This window comes from Otolemur garnettii, unplaced genomic scaffold (genome assembly GCF_000181295.1).
Source record: "Otolemur garnettii isolate 467f Iridium unplaced genomic scaffold, OtoGar3 scaffold00018, whole genome shotgun sequence".
NCBI classification, from domain to species: domain Eukaryota; kingdom Metazoa; phylum Chordata; class Mammalia; order Primates; family Galagidae; genus Otolemur; species Otolemur garnettii.
Window position 1 is genome coordinate 8,308,108 of NW_003852413.1, and position 17,246 is coordinate 8,325,353.

Below are 17,246 nucleotides of genomic sequence, written 5' to 3' on the forward strand. Positions count from 1 at the left end.
GAGCTGGTATGGATGCTCCCTCCCCTGAAATCTGGGGGGAGGGCCTGGTGACTATAGGCAGAAGCCATGCTCTGTGACTCTCAAGGCTAGGTCTCTGTAATGGGTTGAATTATGTCCTCCCAAAAGACATTGAACTTCTACCCCACACCTGTGAACAGGACCTCATTTGGAAACAGGGTCTTTACAGATCATCAAATTAAGATGAAGTCATTCATCTTGTCCAATACAACTGGCTTCCTCATAAAAGGGGGACGTTTGGACCCAGAAAGGTAGGCTCTCGTCTAATATGACTGGTGTCCTCATAAAAGGGGGACAATTGGACCCAGAAACAGACATGTACAGAGGGTAGATGATGTGAAGGCAGAGGGAGAAACCCAAGTGAAGATGGAAAACCGGAATGATGCCTCTGTAAGCCAGGGGACACCTCAGGCAACCAGGGACTAGGTAAGAGGCCTGGGACACAGTCCTCAGAGGGACCCAACACTGCCTTCAGAATTGTGAGACAATAATTTCTGCTGTTTGTGGTACTTTACTATGACTGGCCTGGCAACCTAATACAGTCAAAAAAGGTGACATAGTTTCCTGGTTCTTTTGGGACTCTCCATCTTAGCACTTGGCTACCATCTTGTGAGGAAGCCCAAATTAGCCCACAATGAGAGACCATTGGTAGGTGTTCTGGCTGAGAGCCCAGCTGAGATCCCAGCTGACAACCAGCATCAACCATCAGACGTGTGAGTGAAGATGATCCAGGTAATTCTAGCCCCTAGCCACTGAGTCACTCCTATCTCCAAGTCTTCCCTGATAAGGCCCCTTACATCATGAGCAGAAACAAGCCATTTTTTCTCTGTGCTATCCAAACTCCTGAGCGCTACATAATCCAGAAGCATAATAAAAGTGTTGTTTTGGGAAAGGAGTTTGTTTTGCTACAGAATAATAATTGGAACAACTGTGTATGCCAAATAGAATGCTTGGACCCACAGACCAACCAATCTGCCTTTGGATAAGACCATCAGGCCTGCCTGTGGGTTCCACAAGGCCAACAAGTTATCTCACAGGCAGCCACATCTTCTCTAAAACCCTCTGGGAAAGGGGGAAGTGGTGGTGAAATTAAAGGGCTGGGGAAGGAAGGGGGAGGAAATGAGTAGGGTGCAGGATTAAATTTTGCAAGTGGTGAGAGGGGTGTGAATAAGAAGTCATCCTCCACTAGCAAAAGTCCCCTTTCAAAAGCCCAGGAGCCAAGAGAGACTATTTGGCAGGACACACATGCAGAGGAGGGCTATGCAAAGATTTTGAGTCCTGCGGCCCCACTGTTGTAAAATTTAGAAAGGAGAGCCTAGCATCTTATAGAGACTCTCTCGATGGCTTACTCTTTTCATGTGAGTGTTGTGATTTTCCAGACAGTATCCTGAAGCCTCTGGGCCTCCCGGAGGTACCCAAGAACTTCACTGAAAGAGTCAAAGCAGACAGAGCTCTGGGACCTTCGCCCCACTTGACACACAGCAGGACCACACTGATCTGTTTTATAGCACGTACAGTTTCACACGCAGGGGGCGTGGGAGAAGGCATCCACGGTTCACAAAAATAAAATAATTTGAAAATCTCCCACTAGTAGACCAAGTGCTGGCCTGGGGCTAGGAGAGCTCATGTCTCCTCCCAGATTGTGCTAGCAGGGTGATGTGTGCTCTTGCACAAGTCACTTCAACAACTCTCTGGGTTTTATTTTCTGTTCTGAAAAGTGAGTGGTTTAGCTGGTCTCTAATTTTCTATCATCCTCCCTAAAGCAGCCAGACTATTTGCTCATAAAGAAGGGAGAAATGTTCCCTTCTGAAAATATGTGTGCAATTAGTTTATTACAGACTCAATTACAAGGCCTCTAAGCTTCCTCACCCAACTTCTCTGTCCCTGTTACTTCCTGGTGACCCAGGAAAAACAAAATTTTGCTCAGCTGGAGGACTCCCCAGACATTACTCAGCCAAGACTGTATTTGCTACTCAAAAACACTGCCCATCTGGGCCTGGGGCCTGGGGCAGTCTGCCCCCTCGATCCTCATTGCCAGCCTCCCTCATGTCTTTGGCCTTCTAATACAACTGTTTTCTAGAGAGCAACTGGATTGTAGAGGTGACAGAGGGCTTGGAGAGTGGAGAAAGCTGGTGTCCTATAGCATCAAGCCATCAAACTTGGAAGTGTAAATTAGCCTTGACATCAGACTAGGATGAGTTATTGTTATGACTCAAAGGCTTCCCAAGACCAAAGGACACACACATACACTAAACCCCCAAGACAACACTCAGGAAACTAAAAAACTCTGGAGAAGACAAAACAAACTCTGCAGCCACAGTGATGGGCTTTGACAATTAAATTTGTAAATACCTTTTCCCCGCACCTGCCCCTTACTCTCCCTGCGACCTGGGGGTGAGGAGGTGGCACAGAGATGCCAAGCCCTTCCCCCTTTTATCCCTGTCTTTGCAACTATTGGCTCAAGTTGCAATCACTGGCTGGAGTTCAGAGTCAGATGTGTCTAGACAGGAGGGTAAGAAGCATCTCACATGTTTCTTAAAGCCTCTTTTCTTTCAGAGAAGCCTCTCTTTCTAGGCCTACAAGGATGGGAAAGTGGGAGGAGCCTCAGACAGAAGTACCCAAGCTTCAGAGCTTTAAGGAAAGGGTGTGGGATCTGGAGGGGCTGGGTACAAAGAGCATGTAGAAGGTGGGAGTGCCCCAGTAAATGGTGCAAGTACCAGCACCTCCTGATTGGAAGGGACTGCTCCTTTAAGCACTTGGAACATCTGGGCAGAGGTGTCACATCACATTGGGAAGAAGAGGATGCTGAGTGATGCCGTCAGCTCCAGTAATCCTCACCCCTAGGCCATGTGCTGAGCTCTGGGAAGAGAGCTGATGGGGGCCTCTGGGGTGGATGCAGGCTGGGGGATGGCAGAGGGCGAGGGGGGCAGGTGGTGATTTGGGCCATTACTGTGGCCTGCTAAGAATGCCTCGAAGCAGCATGAATCCACTCTCCTTAAAACAACATAGACTTCCCAGGCAGTCTGTCTGCTTGGTGGAGATGAGGCCCAGGCTCACCCTGGCAACCTCCCCCCACCCACCAGGGTTCAGGATAGAAGCAAAACTATTCTTGCTTCTGCTGGACTCCTTTCCTGCCGTTTTGTGGATCTGTGGCTGCAGCCTGACTTTAAGTGTTTCTAACCCACAATCTGGCCTTATTCGCTCTTGGGCAAGTTAGTCTTTTCTGGTTTTGATGTGAAAAAAAAGGGACAGGAGCAACAACTACTTTGTGGGTTTGAGACATGGAGGTTCTAACATACAGTAAAGTGCTCGATCAATAAAGAAAGTACTCCACCAGTGGCCCCTGCCTTTTCTAAGTGTGCCTGTTTAAGTCACACATACCTCTGAGCTGAGCTCTCAGGAAAGCACCACAAACAGAAGCACTGTCCTTACACCACGCCCTTTCTTTACATCTCTCTGGGGATATGGGAAGGCTCTGGCTGTCATCCATTGTTCTTCAGAGCTCAGAAGACACGACCCCTCTAAGTGAACCTACCATCAGAGGTCCAGGACTGACTCTCACAGATAAGGCCGTTAATTTTTTCTGTTATTCTGGGAAACACTAACAGGGACGTCCCCATTGCGTGGCAAAGATGGACACTCAGGACCAGACCAACACTGCTCTGAAAGGTTGAACTTGGGTCCTTGATTTTGAGACCTGCTGGGATTCAAGAAGGCGCTCCGCAGGGCCCTGGCTTGGTGCTGTGCTCTGCCTACATCATCCACCAACCTTATACCAGCACCTGTAAGTGGGGCCCTGCGTGGTCCCCATTGTACAGATGACACAAGGGCAAGATGACATAGCCACAGCAGTTCCAAGCTATGACCAGGTTTCTGAAGGCCAGAGCTTTACTTGCCAGTGACCCTGGGGAAAGGGCAAGAAAACTGAGTATAAGAGATCTCCAGTGACTTCTCAGGTCACACAGGACAGTCAGGATTTGAACCCAGGACCATCTGAGCCCTGGGGCTCTGGTCCTAATCCAAACTTGCAGGCCCTGGGAACGCCAGGAAGAAGCATCCGTTTCACGACACTGCTGGGTTCTCTCCCTTTCCCCAGGGGTCACCGGCAAGTGAAGCTCGGGCCTTCAGAAATCTGGGCATAGCATGGAACATTCCTTCAAGGGTCCCTCCCACTAGTGGAAGTCTCAGGAGCCCAGGGCCTTGGCGGTGTCTTCTTGCCCACTCTTCCCTCAAGAAATTTAATATCATCTTTTGCTTCTCTGGAAATGCACCAGCTCAGTGGTCAGGGCAGCCTGTTAATAACATAATAAAACACAGTGACAGGCAGAACTGCCCAGTGGGGTGTGGGGAAGCCTGGGATGTGGGAGCCACAGTACCCAGAAGCCTACAGCTAGCTCCACTTAGCAACAACAGTAACAGTAACTGGCATCTTGACAGTAACTGTTGGATTTGATAGCTCATAAAGCAGGACCACATGGTTTATCTCCCCCAATCCTTCTGCTAACCCCCCGTAGTCTGAATTATTACCGTGCCCTCCTTATAGATAAAGCCTCCAAGAGACCAAGTGACTCCTGTAAAGTCACACAGTTAGTAAGCATGACCTAGGTGTTCAGACCCCCACATCTGGACTCATTTCCAATTAATTTCACGGCATCTCTGGTACCACCCTTTCACCACCTCATCTCTCCTTTGGACCCAGCTCAATCCTGCTAGCACCTTCTATCCCCAGAGTGTCCCCAGCTGAATGATCAGCATCTCTCTGAGCCAGGCGTCCTCTGAGACCCAGCAGCCTTCTTCACCCCGAGCCCTCCAGAGTTGCACTCTGAGAGGACGTATGACCCCGTAGAAAGTGAGCAAAGCTCATCTTGTGGAGAAAGTAGCCAAACAGAGCTTGGTCAGAGGCTGGGGTTGCAAATGGAAGGGAAGGGTGTGGACTGGGCATGTGCTCATTCATTCTCCTAAAAAATCAGTGCACAGTGTGCAAATCCACATGGGCGATTCCAACATGCCCTGAACACCATCCTGTCCCCAAGGAACCCATGGGGAAAACCTATTGCTCTACTCTCTAGTGTGGCCCAGCTGCCCCGGAGCCCTGATACCTGTTAGCTCCCCCAGAGGATGGGGGTTATGCACCTGAAGCCTGGCGCAAAAGAGCCCCCAGATGCAGGTACTTCTTCCCACAGTGGAGGGGCGGGCTTTGCCTTGAGCCCCAGGCACTCCGCCAGCAACTTGGTGTCCTCAGGATTTTCCCAGCTACTCAGCAGAGGTTGCCCCAGCCCTATGAAAGAGTTCCAGGTGGTTCCCGAGAACAGGGAAGTAAGGAGCAAAAGAGCCTCTGTCTGGCTCGCAGGGAAGTAGACAGCCCTGGCCAGACCCCTAGCAGATGGCTCCTGACTTGGGTCAGCAAGGCCCCACCTTAAACTGTGCTGACATCAGGTTCTGGTGATGCCTTGAGATGACCAGTCCAGGGCTACCTTGTCTCACCTCAGTAGAGGATAAGGGAACTCAGGATAGCTATGGGAAGTCATAGATTCCTCTCGTGGGAAGCTTACTTCAGAAAAGGAAATGACCTGCCAGAACCACAGTTTAGGACAAAGACCAGCCTAGAATGAGCGAGGCTTCCAACTTCTCTGCAAGAAAATAGATTAACCATCCTCTTAACCAATCTCTATGGGCCGGGCAAAACAATGTCAACTAGGCTTGGAGCCCATAGCTCAGTAATAGGGCACCGGCCACATACACTGAAGCTGGAGGGTACAAGCCCAGCTTGGGCCTGCTAAACAACAATGACAACTGCAACCCAAAACAGCCAGGCGGTGTGGTAGGTGCCTGTAGTCCCAGCTACTCAGGAGGCTGAGGCAAGAGAATCACTTAAGCCCAGGAGTTTGAGGTTGCTGCGAGCTGTGATGTCACAACACTCTATTGAGGGTGACATAAAGAGATTCTGTTTCAAAAAAAAAAAAGTCAACTAAAATGCCCAGATACCAACATTAACAATCACTGGGAGGTATGTGTTGGGGGGCTGCATCACCGAGGTGCCAGCCCCACAAAGTGCAAGGATCATGCCCAAGTGCCAGAGGCAGGCCCACAGAGGCCCCAGACAAGCAGAGACACACGCCTAGGCCTAAAGGCTTGTAGGTCAAGTTACAACAAAGGTGCAGTTAAGACCTCAAATCCTCCCCCAAAATCTGGGGCTCAGAGAGCTTGCCAGAAAATTCAAGGTAGGTATTCAAGCCTTTAGTTTTTTTATTTTGTTAATTTCTTCTCTGTGTCCATGGACAGCTCTAGCCTACCAGGTTGGAGCAAAACTTAACTTCAGCAGAGGAAAGAAATCCACAGGTCTGAAAGCCTGGAATTCCAAACATCAAGGAAAATTGGCACCTCTTTTTTTTTTCTTTTTTTGTTGAGACAGAGTCTCTCTCTCTGTCACCATGGGTAGAGTTCAGTAACAGCATAGCTTACAGTAACCTCAGACTCCCAAGTAATTAGGACTACAAGTGCCCACCACAATGCCTGGCCAGTTTTTCTATTTTTAGTAGAGACAGGGCCTTGCTCTTGCTCAGGCTGGTCTTGAACTCCTGAGCTCAAGCAATCCACTTTCCAAGGCCTCCCAGAGGCCTAGGATTACAAGGAGTGAGCCACCAAGACCCGCCAGCAATGTTTTTTAAATCAAGTCTCCCCCACAGTGCTACAGTGCAATCTAGAAGCATCTACTGAGCCCCTTCCCCCTGGACATCCTATTTCTACTGTGGACATCTTGAGAGCAAGAGAGCAGAGATCGGGCTTTACTATCTTTGTCCCCAAAGGCAAACCTCCACTAATGTTAAATGTTTGTGGAAGGAGCCTGAATTTGGATAAAGAACAGAATTACAAAGGGACCAAAAGACTTAGTCCTAGAGGCATTTTAAATTGATATGGAATCTAACTGGGAAGGCCCAACCTAAACACTTAGAAAAAGGAAAACAAATTATTTACAGCTAGTGGGAGGGGGCAAAATAATTTACTTGAAATGGAAAAGGAAATGGAGAAGAGGGAAATAACCTCAGAGAAAACCAAGAAAGTTGTTTTTGGAACAGATAAGACTTAAGCTGTGATTTCAGAAGGATAAGGTTCTGGCCAGCTGGGAATGGGGAGGGCTTCCACCTGGGAGCAGTGCAGAGGGCACCAGTGGTTAGGGACCCACTGGCAGCCACTTATGCCCAGGGGATGGCCAGGTGCCTTCCTTGGGTGATCTCATCCCAGGGAAGAGGGCTGCTGGTGGAAGGCAGGCTGCTGGTCTCACTTTATAGACAGGGAAGCTTGCCTGTAACTTGTCAGTTCATACAAGGCACAGCTAGAATTCCAAGCTGGAGGTTTCCAAACCTCTTTCCAACCAGGCTTTCCCAGAGTTCCGTTGCAGCTCCTATTTCTTTTGAGGACATCTTTGACCCCCGAATCACAACCATCTACTCCCCTGTGGCTGCTTTATATTCATAAGGCCCCTTCACACCTTATCTCATTCCTCTCCATAACCTCCAGATGCGCAGGCAGAGGGACCCAGGGCTTGTGGGACACGTGCACAGAGGGAGGCTCATCGGGGTGGGGAGGTGAGCCCTCCAGAGATAGAACTCACGTGTCTGCTTTCTAAACTACTCTGAACCCCATCTTTCCCCTCACCGCAGGATGGAGTGGCAGCAACCATTACATCTCAAGAGGTGGTTGTTCTCATTGGCAGAGGGACTCAGAAAGATGGCTGTTCCTAGGAGCTGAGGGATTCTGGGCCACTGGTATGAAAGAATCCGAAGCCTTCACCACCTTCACCCCCTTTAAGAGGCGAGGTTGCTAACAACAAGGGAACTTTCGCTCTGTGTCCACAGGTCTGGACCCTTTTGTTGATTCTCACCGCTGGCGAGAATCTTTGGTAATTACTTTGGTAATGACCATTTACAACTGTAAACTATTCTTCTGAACCGAGCCTGGGACTCAGGAGTTAATCCCCCTTGACGTTCGGTAGGAGCAAAATTTGGCTTCGGCTGATACTTGTAAGCAAAGGCCACAGACTTGGGACTTTAGGGCCATCAGTGACAAGTTGCCCTGCCCAGAACCTTCTCACACTCAGACCAGGCCCAGCCCTGGTGCTTGAGGGTCCTCCCCGCCCCCTCTCGTCTCCGTGAAGTCTGGGATGGAATCAACGAATCTGGTGGCGCCAGGCCTCCTGCAGCCATCTCGGTCAGTACTGGGGCCAGGAGGTGATTAGCAGGTTCGGGAGGGAACAAGAACGAGAATCGCCACCTGGGCTGTCGTTATCTCTTTCGTGTCATTAGGAGGAATGGGGAAGAGCCTTAAGAGACCAGAGCCAGGCCCGGGAGGGAGGCGCGGCCCTGGCCCTGGCGGCCTCAGAAGGGGGTCACGGCCGGAACTCTGGCTGGGGCAGTGGGGTCCGCGGAAGCTGGGCGGGCCCAGCCGCCCCGCGAGAAACTCGGAGAGTTTCCGGCTTTCAGATTTGAACACTGTAGGACGAGCGGCCGGGCTAAGGCTGCAGGCGGCCATTGGCTGCGGTGGCGCAGTGACGTCGCGCGAAGGAGGCGGGGGTCGGGCGCGGGCGGAGCCTGGGAGGGGAGTGTCCCGGCGGCTGCCAGCCCTGAAAGCCCCAGCGCCAGAGCGAGACAAACGCCGGCGCTGAGATGGGCCGCCAGCCCTGCCGCCGAGTGGAGCCTACCGAGGGGGGGAAAGCAGCCAGGCCAGCTCGGCGTTTGGGTCTCTGGGGACCGCGGTAGGTGACGGGCATGGGCTTTTAGACGTGACAACCTGCTGGCGAGGCCTGGGTGGGCTCGGCTTGGGGGCTCAAGCCCCCATACGGGGCGGAGAGGGATGCAAAAACCTGGGCTGCGGAGAGGAGGGCGCAGGGAGACCCCTTGTCCACGGTGCCCTCCCAGGGGCGGCAGGACTGGGGCCAGGGCGCGTGGAGGCGGTTTGGGTGCCTGGGACCGGGCGCTGCTCAGCCTGTGTCCCAGCAGAGCGGGTTTTAGGAAGGAGAGGGTGACAGAGAGCCGGACACAGGGTTGCCGAGACTGGATTTCCTCTCTCCAGAGTGGGACTCGCTGGCCTGGCTAAGGGCGCCGCCGGGGCAGGGAGGGGGTCAGGTTGTAGAGGTCCACCCCCCTGCCCAGGAACGAGGCGTGCGTGGGTGTGGGTAGGAGCACAACAATCGGCGGCTCGCGGCCGGCCAGGTCTCCCCGAGGGGGGCGTGTATGCGCAAAGAGTTCTCGGTGGATAAGAGCCGAATTATTCGCTTGTAGTGGCGGAGGCATGTACAAACGCTTTCGCTCTCGTACACACACTGCACCGCACGCCATCCAGTGTCACCAGGCCAGGAGAAGGAGGGAAGGAGCTGCCTGGATGGGAACGGGCGAAGGAACCAATCCCATCCCCTTGCGAGCCCTTCCCTCCCCTGCCGGGCTCCTGCCCCGCCTGCCCCCTCGGAAGATCTGGAGGCCGCGGCCGACAGAGGCCCAGGCGCCTCCCGGCGGGGTGGGGCCCAACCGACCTGGCCGCCCCTTTGGAGCCGGGGAGTCGGGGAGCCGGCCTCGCGCGGGGCCGTGCGCGGAGAGCGGGGAGCGGTCGGTTAATGATTTAATCACTCGCCCGGGGCGGTTGAGCTGGAATCGGCTGTCGCCGACTCCGCCCCTTCCCTGGAGCGCCCCCAGCCGGGGATACAAAAGTGCCCCCTGCCCCTGGCGCGTCCCTCAGGAGCTGTCCCGCCTGCCTGGGAGCCGCGCCGCCGCTGGTGAGTGCCCCAGCCCGGAGACCGGCGAGCTGGGAGGGAACTGGGAGCCCGGGCGGGAGGGCTGGAGCTAGGCCGGCTTCCTGGGAGAGGACAGAGTGGTGTGTGTGTGTGTGTGTGTGTGTGTGGGAGGGGGGACCCAGAGAGGCTGGGGGGAGGGGTGTTCTCTTCTAACTCAAACCAGGTTCCTTGCGTTTGCCCGTTGACTGTGGCTAGGGCTTTGGAAGTTTTCCTTTTCTCCCTGGGAGAATGGAGGGAAAATACAATGCTTTCTCTTTTCTTGTTTCTTGAACTTCTCCCCCTCCACTATCCCCACCCTTTGCGGTCTGACTCGCTCCCACATCCCTCGCTGAGTCCAACGCCCCTTGGCCCAGGTAGCTGAGCAGTTGAATCCGTGTAGAGTCCTGGAGCGTCCTCCGCGCTGTGAGGGTTCCTGCCCTCCCTGGAGGGGTTGGGTGCTGGAGGGAGAGTCTCTCTCCACTCACCCTCAGCGGCCATCTGGACCAGAGAAAGGTCTGCTGGTCCAGAGAGTGTAAACAATGAGGGCCCGTTACAGGGGCCCCCTGCTTGCAACTTCTCTGCTCAGTCTGGGTTTCTAATAACTCCCAGCAGCCCCCGCCCCCTTTCTGAGGCTGGGGTGGAGGAGGGACCACCAGCAGGATGGACTGAATTTTAAGAGAACAAAGAACAGGGCACAAAGGAAGAGAGCTGAGCTGTGGGTTCCTCCCAGAACTGGAGAGTATGCTGGAACTGAGCCAGGCCTCAGGCGGCCCTAGGGCTCCCCTGGAGTAGTGGGGCATCCAAGGGGATCTGGTGAAGCTCCATCCCTGCTGGGCAGCTGGGACCCTGCTGAGAGTAGTAGTGCCTGTGTGTCCCCTGCTCTCATCAAGTGCCCCTGTGAGCTACCCATGTGACTGACTGATTAGTGTGGTGGTTTATCTCCTCTGAACTTGGACTTCGTCCCTCCACTGCTTGAGGACAGCTGCTCCTTCCCACAAGAGGGGGCTCAGTAAACCTCCGGAGATCACCACTGGGGTTCCTGGTCTTCTGAGGGATTCTGGTGGTGTCTTCAGGGACTAGGAGGAGCCGGTGTGATACTGTGAGCCTATGGTAATCCTGGGGTGAGTCTCAGCCCTACTGACAGCCTCCTGAGTTCGAGGACTGATTGCTTATGTTATGCTGTGTACTTTGAGCATTTCTTCCATGTTCTGGGGGTTCTGCCTTTTTCTCTCTTAACCCTTCTTTTCCCCTTATTTGTTTCTTGCTCATGCCACCCCCCACCCTCCACCAATGCTTGTCCTGCTCCCATGTGTGTACCCAGCATACTTCCACCCTGGTGCCTCCAGAACCTGAGTCAGGGGCCTCAGGACTGGAGACCAGGGAGTCATAAGTAAAGGAAGGGCTTATCTGTAAAGCAGGAGGGTGGGAAGGGGTAGGCAAATGTTAACCCAGGAGAGGAAACTTAGACCCTTCCTGATAAGTCAGGAGCTCTTCCAGATTGGCCTGAGTTGGCTCTGGTTCAGAGAGCCCTTGGAGTGGTTGATTGATTTCTGTGGCCAGGACAGGCTATGCCCAGATGTCGAAGGTGTTTGATATTGGCCTCTCCATTTCACTCTCTCCCCCTCCCACCTTTGGATTGGGCTGGAAGTGGAGGTGTCAGAAGCCTGTGTGACTGGGATTGCTTTGGGTAGCAGTTCTAGACCTCTCTGGCTGGACCTTCTTGTTCCACAGACTCAGAGGAACTTGTCCCTGCAAGGGTGGGGAAAGAGGGAGGAGGAGTCTGTCCTTTGGAGGAATGGGGATCTGGGTTGATGCCAGAGATAAGGCTTGGGGGTGGAGGAAGAGGAGTTGAGCAATTCCGCTCTGGAAGCTGAGAGAGCTGACCTGTGCTTAGTCTTCTGACTTAGGTACCGGAGGCCTTTCCTTGACCTTGGGGAAAAGAATCAAATTCCGGAGTTAGGGGACACTTTGAGGGGCTGTCTGGAAGAGTATCTGGAAGGCCAACCCCAGCCAGTAGTTCTGGGGTGTTCCAGGCAAGCTAAGCCCATGTGGGCAGGGAATCGGATGGTAGTGAGAGGGGGCCTCAGGAGGTCAACTCTCTTTGCTTGTGGTGTATGTGAAGAAAGTCTAGCCATTGCTTTACTATATTCCCATCACTGTGCCCCTGAAGCTCCAGCTTAAAATATGCCTCCTTGAGGAGCCTGGGCTTCTTTCCAACTAATGTACGTTGGAGTCCCCCCCCCAGGCACTGCCAGCTTGTAACTCTGGGCTCCATGCCAAGGTGGCAATGCTGGCATCCTTTGCCAGGAGCAGGGGAACTGGTGTTCTCCACTCAGCCCTCCAAGCTGAGAATGGGTCTCCCTTTTGAGGCTCAGGTGAGGGCAGTTTGGGGTGTGTTTCTGAGTGATCTGCCCACCTAGTATGGAGCTGAATGTGTTTGAGAAGATCCCTGGGGATCTGTGCTCATTGCAGCCAGCCACTGTGGCCACCATCTTCTGCCTTGGCTATCAGGGTAGCAGAGGAGGCCAGCTGGGGCAGCCTCTAACCCTCCTGAGTCTCTGGCTTGTTTTTTTGCCTGTGCCCATAAAATTCTTATAGTACAGTGAACTTGGTCTGGAGACCTCAGCTTTAGATCTTCCCAAATGTGACAGTGAGGTCAGATTCTGTGTTCCAGCCTCTCTGCCCTACAAGCTCCTACCCTTAAGTTGGAGCTTCTATGCACTTGGGTCCCCCTTTTCCTTTGCCTAGAATGTTGCCCCTGGCCCTGAAGCATCAGGAAAGGACCTGCCCCTCCCACTCCTGATCAATTGGTAGAAGACCTGGGAGAGCCCAGGAAGAACCGAGGGTGCAGGACAATGTGTGGGCACCTCTAATGAGCATCCGCTTTGGTCCAAAGGAGCAAGGTGTTTTTTATTGGAGTTTTATCTTGTTGAAGTTTTCTTTGCATTATGTGTTGCTAGTAGCACCCAAGCTTCTGCAAATTCCTGAGTTACCTTTTATCCTTATCCTAGGGAAGAATGGGGGAAGTTTCTCTTTTCCTACCTCCTTCCCACTATTCAGCTGAAATCAGAAAGAGCTTAAGTCTTATTGGAGAGAAACCAGGCTCCTCTGTCCTGGGCCATTAAAGGTTAAAAGGTGAAGAAGGGAGGAGGGAAGTCAGATCGGAAAAGAAACCAACTCTGAGAGTTGCCCAACCCTGCTGCTAATCGGAACTCCACAGGGAGGGCAGAATACATGTGTGGGCTTCAGCAGCTGGAGGACCCTTCCCCCCGTGACAGGTAATACTAGGAACCCCCATGACTTTGAAAAAAGGTTCAGTCCATGGCTCACTGTGGAGCCTTTTGTGTTAGGCAGCCTCGGATGTGTGTTCTTTTTGAATTTAGGGGAGTAGCAGTGGCTGGAATGTCCCTGGGTATGCCAAAACTCCACCACCACCCCCAGCCTCCCTAAACATAGGGCATTGGCTGAGAGCACATTACAGCATCATTTTCACAGCACACAGGTAAGAATGCTCACCCCTAGCATGGCACTGTGCTGAATGCTTTCCATATATTAGTTTATTTAACCCCATAGTGATGCTGAGAGGTGCACAATGTTATCAATCACTTTGAAAGCTGAGGAGGGAACTGACGCACACATGACGAGTCACCTGGGGTCTGGCTCTTTGCTTCCAAGTTCTGGCAGGGCCAAGATGGGAAAGTTGCCTGCCTACTCTGGAGTGAGTCCAGATGCACAAGTCTCCTTCTAGAGACCCCCAACCCCCAGAGTGTTCTTGAACTCTCCACTCCTCAGCTGATCACTCGACCCTTGGGAGAAATGAAGTGAAACCAAACAAGGCCTGGCAGATCTGATTTCCAGCCCATCTGCTTCCTCCTGAGATCCAGGCAAAAACTGAGGGGCCACTTCCCGAGGAGGGAGGTCTCCCCGGCACAGGGGCATTGGGCAGTGGTGGGGGGCACAAGGCACCCTTCCTGCCTCTCCCGGGTCTTCCCTGTGGACGCTGACTCACATCAGGTGGCAGGCTCTGGGAAGTGTGCATTGCCAGGAAGGGCCCCGTAAACAAGTGAAGTTGCCGGACATCCTTGAGTCACCGGCTCCACACCGTCTTGACCCCTCAGTTGTCCACTTGAGGTCACTCCCCAGCTTTGGCTCCTTTGCTTTTCTCTGGGCTGTTCTAAACCCGGGTAGGAGGTGATGCCTTCTCCTTCATCCTCCTGTCAACTTCCTTCCCTGGGCCTGAAACATCTGGTTCTGGGCTCAGGAGGCAGCTAGCTGCAGCAGCAAAATGGGGGAGGCAGGCAGAGAGGGGCCGGTTCTAGCCCACAAGGAGCAGCAGTTCCCGACTGGATGGACCTCTGGGCCTGGGGGGGTCTACGTTTCTTAGCATTGATCTGTACTTTTCCGTGGGGTAGTGGGGAACGGGGTGCCCAGACTGGGGAGGTGTGAACCTGAAATCATACGCAAAATTGTGTGTGTCCTGTAGGTGCTTGAGCATCCATAACCTTCATCACATCTCCTAGGCCTGAGCCACAGTGACGCTGTGACCCTCCCCTGATGTTCCTTATAGTGCAGTGTTAAAAGCCCAGCATTCAGAATCGGGTACATCTGGGTTGTAGCTCTGTCCTTACCAACTGTGTGACTTGAGTGAGTCATTTATCTCTGTAAGCCTCAGTTCTCTTACCTGCTAGATGGAGGGTGAGGGTGATGACTTCCATAGAATTGTGAGGAAGAATACATGAGATAAAGTCTTTCACGTGCCTAGGACTTTCTTAAAAGCAGTTTAATCAAAAGAAAGCATCCAGCACAATGCCTGGTAACTATAGACCTTACATTCTTTCTCAGACTTCTCTACAACCTATGGCCCAGGAATTGTTACTGCTGGTCCAGGGAGGGCCCATCCCCTGAGGCTGGGTGAGGTCTGGGATAGCACTTCCCAGAGTGGGTTCCTCAGCACACAGTCTCGTCGATATTGGTCAAGAGCCACACTGGAAGGCATTATTCCAGAATGCCCTTGATTACAGTGCTCTTGCTTAAACTGGACTGGATGACTCCTATATTTTCCAGCAACTAAAGGGTAAAGTATCCAAGCCATGATGTATTTTTCCATAGCTCAGCCTGACTGAGTTATTGGCATCATTTTCCTATAAAATGTAAGAATTATGAATTCCTTAAGATGATGGAGAATATCTGTATGATATTCCAGTCACCATGGTGAGCGGGATGGGCTATCAGCGTAACACTTGGACAGTGCTGTCAGTAGGAATATAATGCTCGTCACATTCTAAAAACTGAAGAAAGAGGGAATTAATATACTGTACTTTAACCTTGTACATCAAAATATTATTTCCATTATTTCGTTTTTTCCTGCTTTTTTGTCTTATTATGCGTTTTTTCTTTTTTGATTATATTTTTTCTTTCTTGTTTTTCATTTTGTCTCTTTATATTTGTCTAGGTTTTCATATTTTATGCTTTTCTTATGAAGATGTCCAAATCCATGTGTATTTTACACCTGTAGCACCTTTCAGCTTAGGTGCTAAATTTCATAAATACTAGATCAGCATTTGGAGTGCATCAAATTGACAGTTGAAAAGTAGATAGATGTATTCAAGTTGTCTCAAACGTACTTTTCCAATAACTGAATCAAACATCAATGTTTAAAAGTTAAAATAGTTAAAATTAAATAAAATTTAAAATACAGTTTCTTAGCCATGTTGGCCACATTTTAAGCCTCCAGTAGCCCTATGTGGCTAGTGGCTCCTGGAACAGATGACTGAGGTATAAAATATCACTGTAAATGCCAGGAACAGAGACATGTCTTGTTAGTAGTATTGTTCAACATTATACTGGCAATTGTAGCAAATGTAACAAGATAATAATAAGGAATGAAGGAAGCAGGTTTTCTTTCTTTGTGGTAGGATCTTGCTCTCTTGCACAGGCTGGAGTGGCATGATCACAGTTCACCGCAGCCTTGAACCCCTGGACTCATGTGATCTTCCTGCCTTGGCCTCCCAAAGTACCAGGACTACAGGCACATGCCACCATGCTTGTCTAATGTTTTTTTCCTTTTTCTTTTTATTCTTTTTTTTCAAGACAGGGTTTCTCTATGATGCTCAGGCTGATCTTGAACTCCTGGGCTTAAGCAGTCCTTCCATTTTAGCCTCCCATATGCTGGGATTACAGCCGCGCGCCACTTATTCCCAGCCCCAAATTATTATTAGTTATAGCTGACAGGCTTGTCTATTTGCAAAGCCCCAAAGATTCAATCTTTGATTAGAGCATGCAAGGCAGTGTAAGTTTTAGTGAGTTAGCCGTTAAATACATTAGAGGGATATGGTAACTTTCCCAGCTATAGCTGGTCAGAAAATCTAAGTGTGTAAATGTAAATAGTAGTATGCAAAATGCATTTGCAATGACAAGAGGCCATAAAATAACCCAGAATAAACATGACAAGAAATGGGTAACACTTAGAAAAACCACAAAATTTCATGGAGAATGTCTGTAAGACTTGAATACATGGATAAAAAGATTTAATATTGTGATAGTCGATTTTTCCTGGAGTAATTTATTAGTTTCTTTCCATTTCAATGTAATCCATCAGGATTTCTTTTGGAACTTTATTAAAATGTTTTAAAGTCCATCCAGAAGACTAAGTTGATTAGAAAAGCCCAAGAACATTTTAGGAAAAAAAGTTAAGATAGGGATATTATCCTACCAGGTACTCAAAATATATTATACATAGTGACAGGATAGGCTTGCTTTAGAAATTAACAGAAATCAATGGCAGCGCCCGTAGCTCAGTGGGTAGGGTGCTGGGCACATACACTGAGGCTGGTGGGTTTGAACCCAGCCCGGCCAGCTAAAACAACAATGACAACTGCAGCAAAAAAAATAGCTGGGCATTGTGGCAGGTGCCTGTAGTCTAAGCTACTTGGAAGGCTGAGGCAAAAGAATCACTTGAACCCAAGAGTTTGAGGTTGCTATGAGTTGTGACACCACAGCACTGTACTGAGGGCGAGATAGTGAGACTCTGTCTCAAAAAAATAAAAAAAATTAAAAATCAATGAACAGAAAAGAAGTCTGGAAATAGGCCCATGGCTGCGTGCTATCATAAAGAATTCAATATATAATAAAGGTAGCATTTGACACTTTGTTCACATTTTAAAATGAAATTTTATAAAGAATCAGTAACTAAGATGACTGTATATTTTTTCTATTTTAAGTGATCCCCAATTTTATAAGTCACAGACATCTCTGGCTTGCTGTTATTTCCTCCTGCTTTATTCCCTGTCCCCCAACCTGGGGATCGGGAAGGTCTTTGCTTCATGATATAAAAGCCAGAAACTATAAACAGATTAGATGAATTAACAACGACTCCATGGGAAAGCAGACAGTAAAATCACCATAATGTAAACAAGCATATGATAAATTTGCAGAAATATTTGCAAAATAAGACTGTCAAAGATGT

The 17,246-nt window shown here is 50.6% G+C and overlaps 1 protein-coding gene across 3 annotated transcripts in view; it reads left to right on the plus strand.

The window, feature by feature from the left end:
* Window positions 1-8,617: 8,617 nt before the first annotated feature.
* The window catches only part of CDC42EP4 (CDC42 effector protein 4), a 22,318-nt gene continuing 13,689 nt past the window's right edge, over window positions 8,618-17,246 (plus strand). The window contains exon 1 of one of the 3 annotated variants that reach the window (XM_003786163.3): window positions 8,618-8,770. The gene's annotated coding sequence lies outside the window, so the exon portion shown is untranslated. Of the gene's footprint in view, window positions 8,771-9,758; window positions 9,785-10,426; window positions 10,903-17,246 lie in introns of those variants that run through there. The other 2 variants (XM_023511128.1, XM_023511127.1) reach the window with 2 other exon arrangements.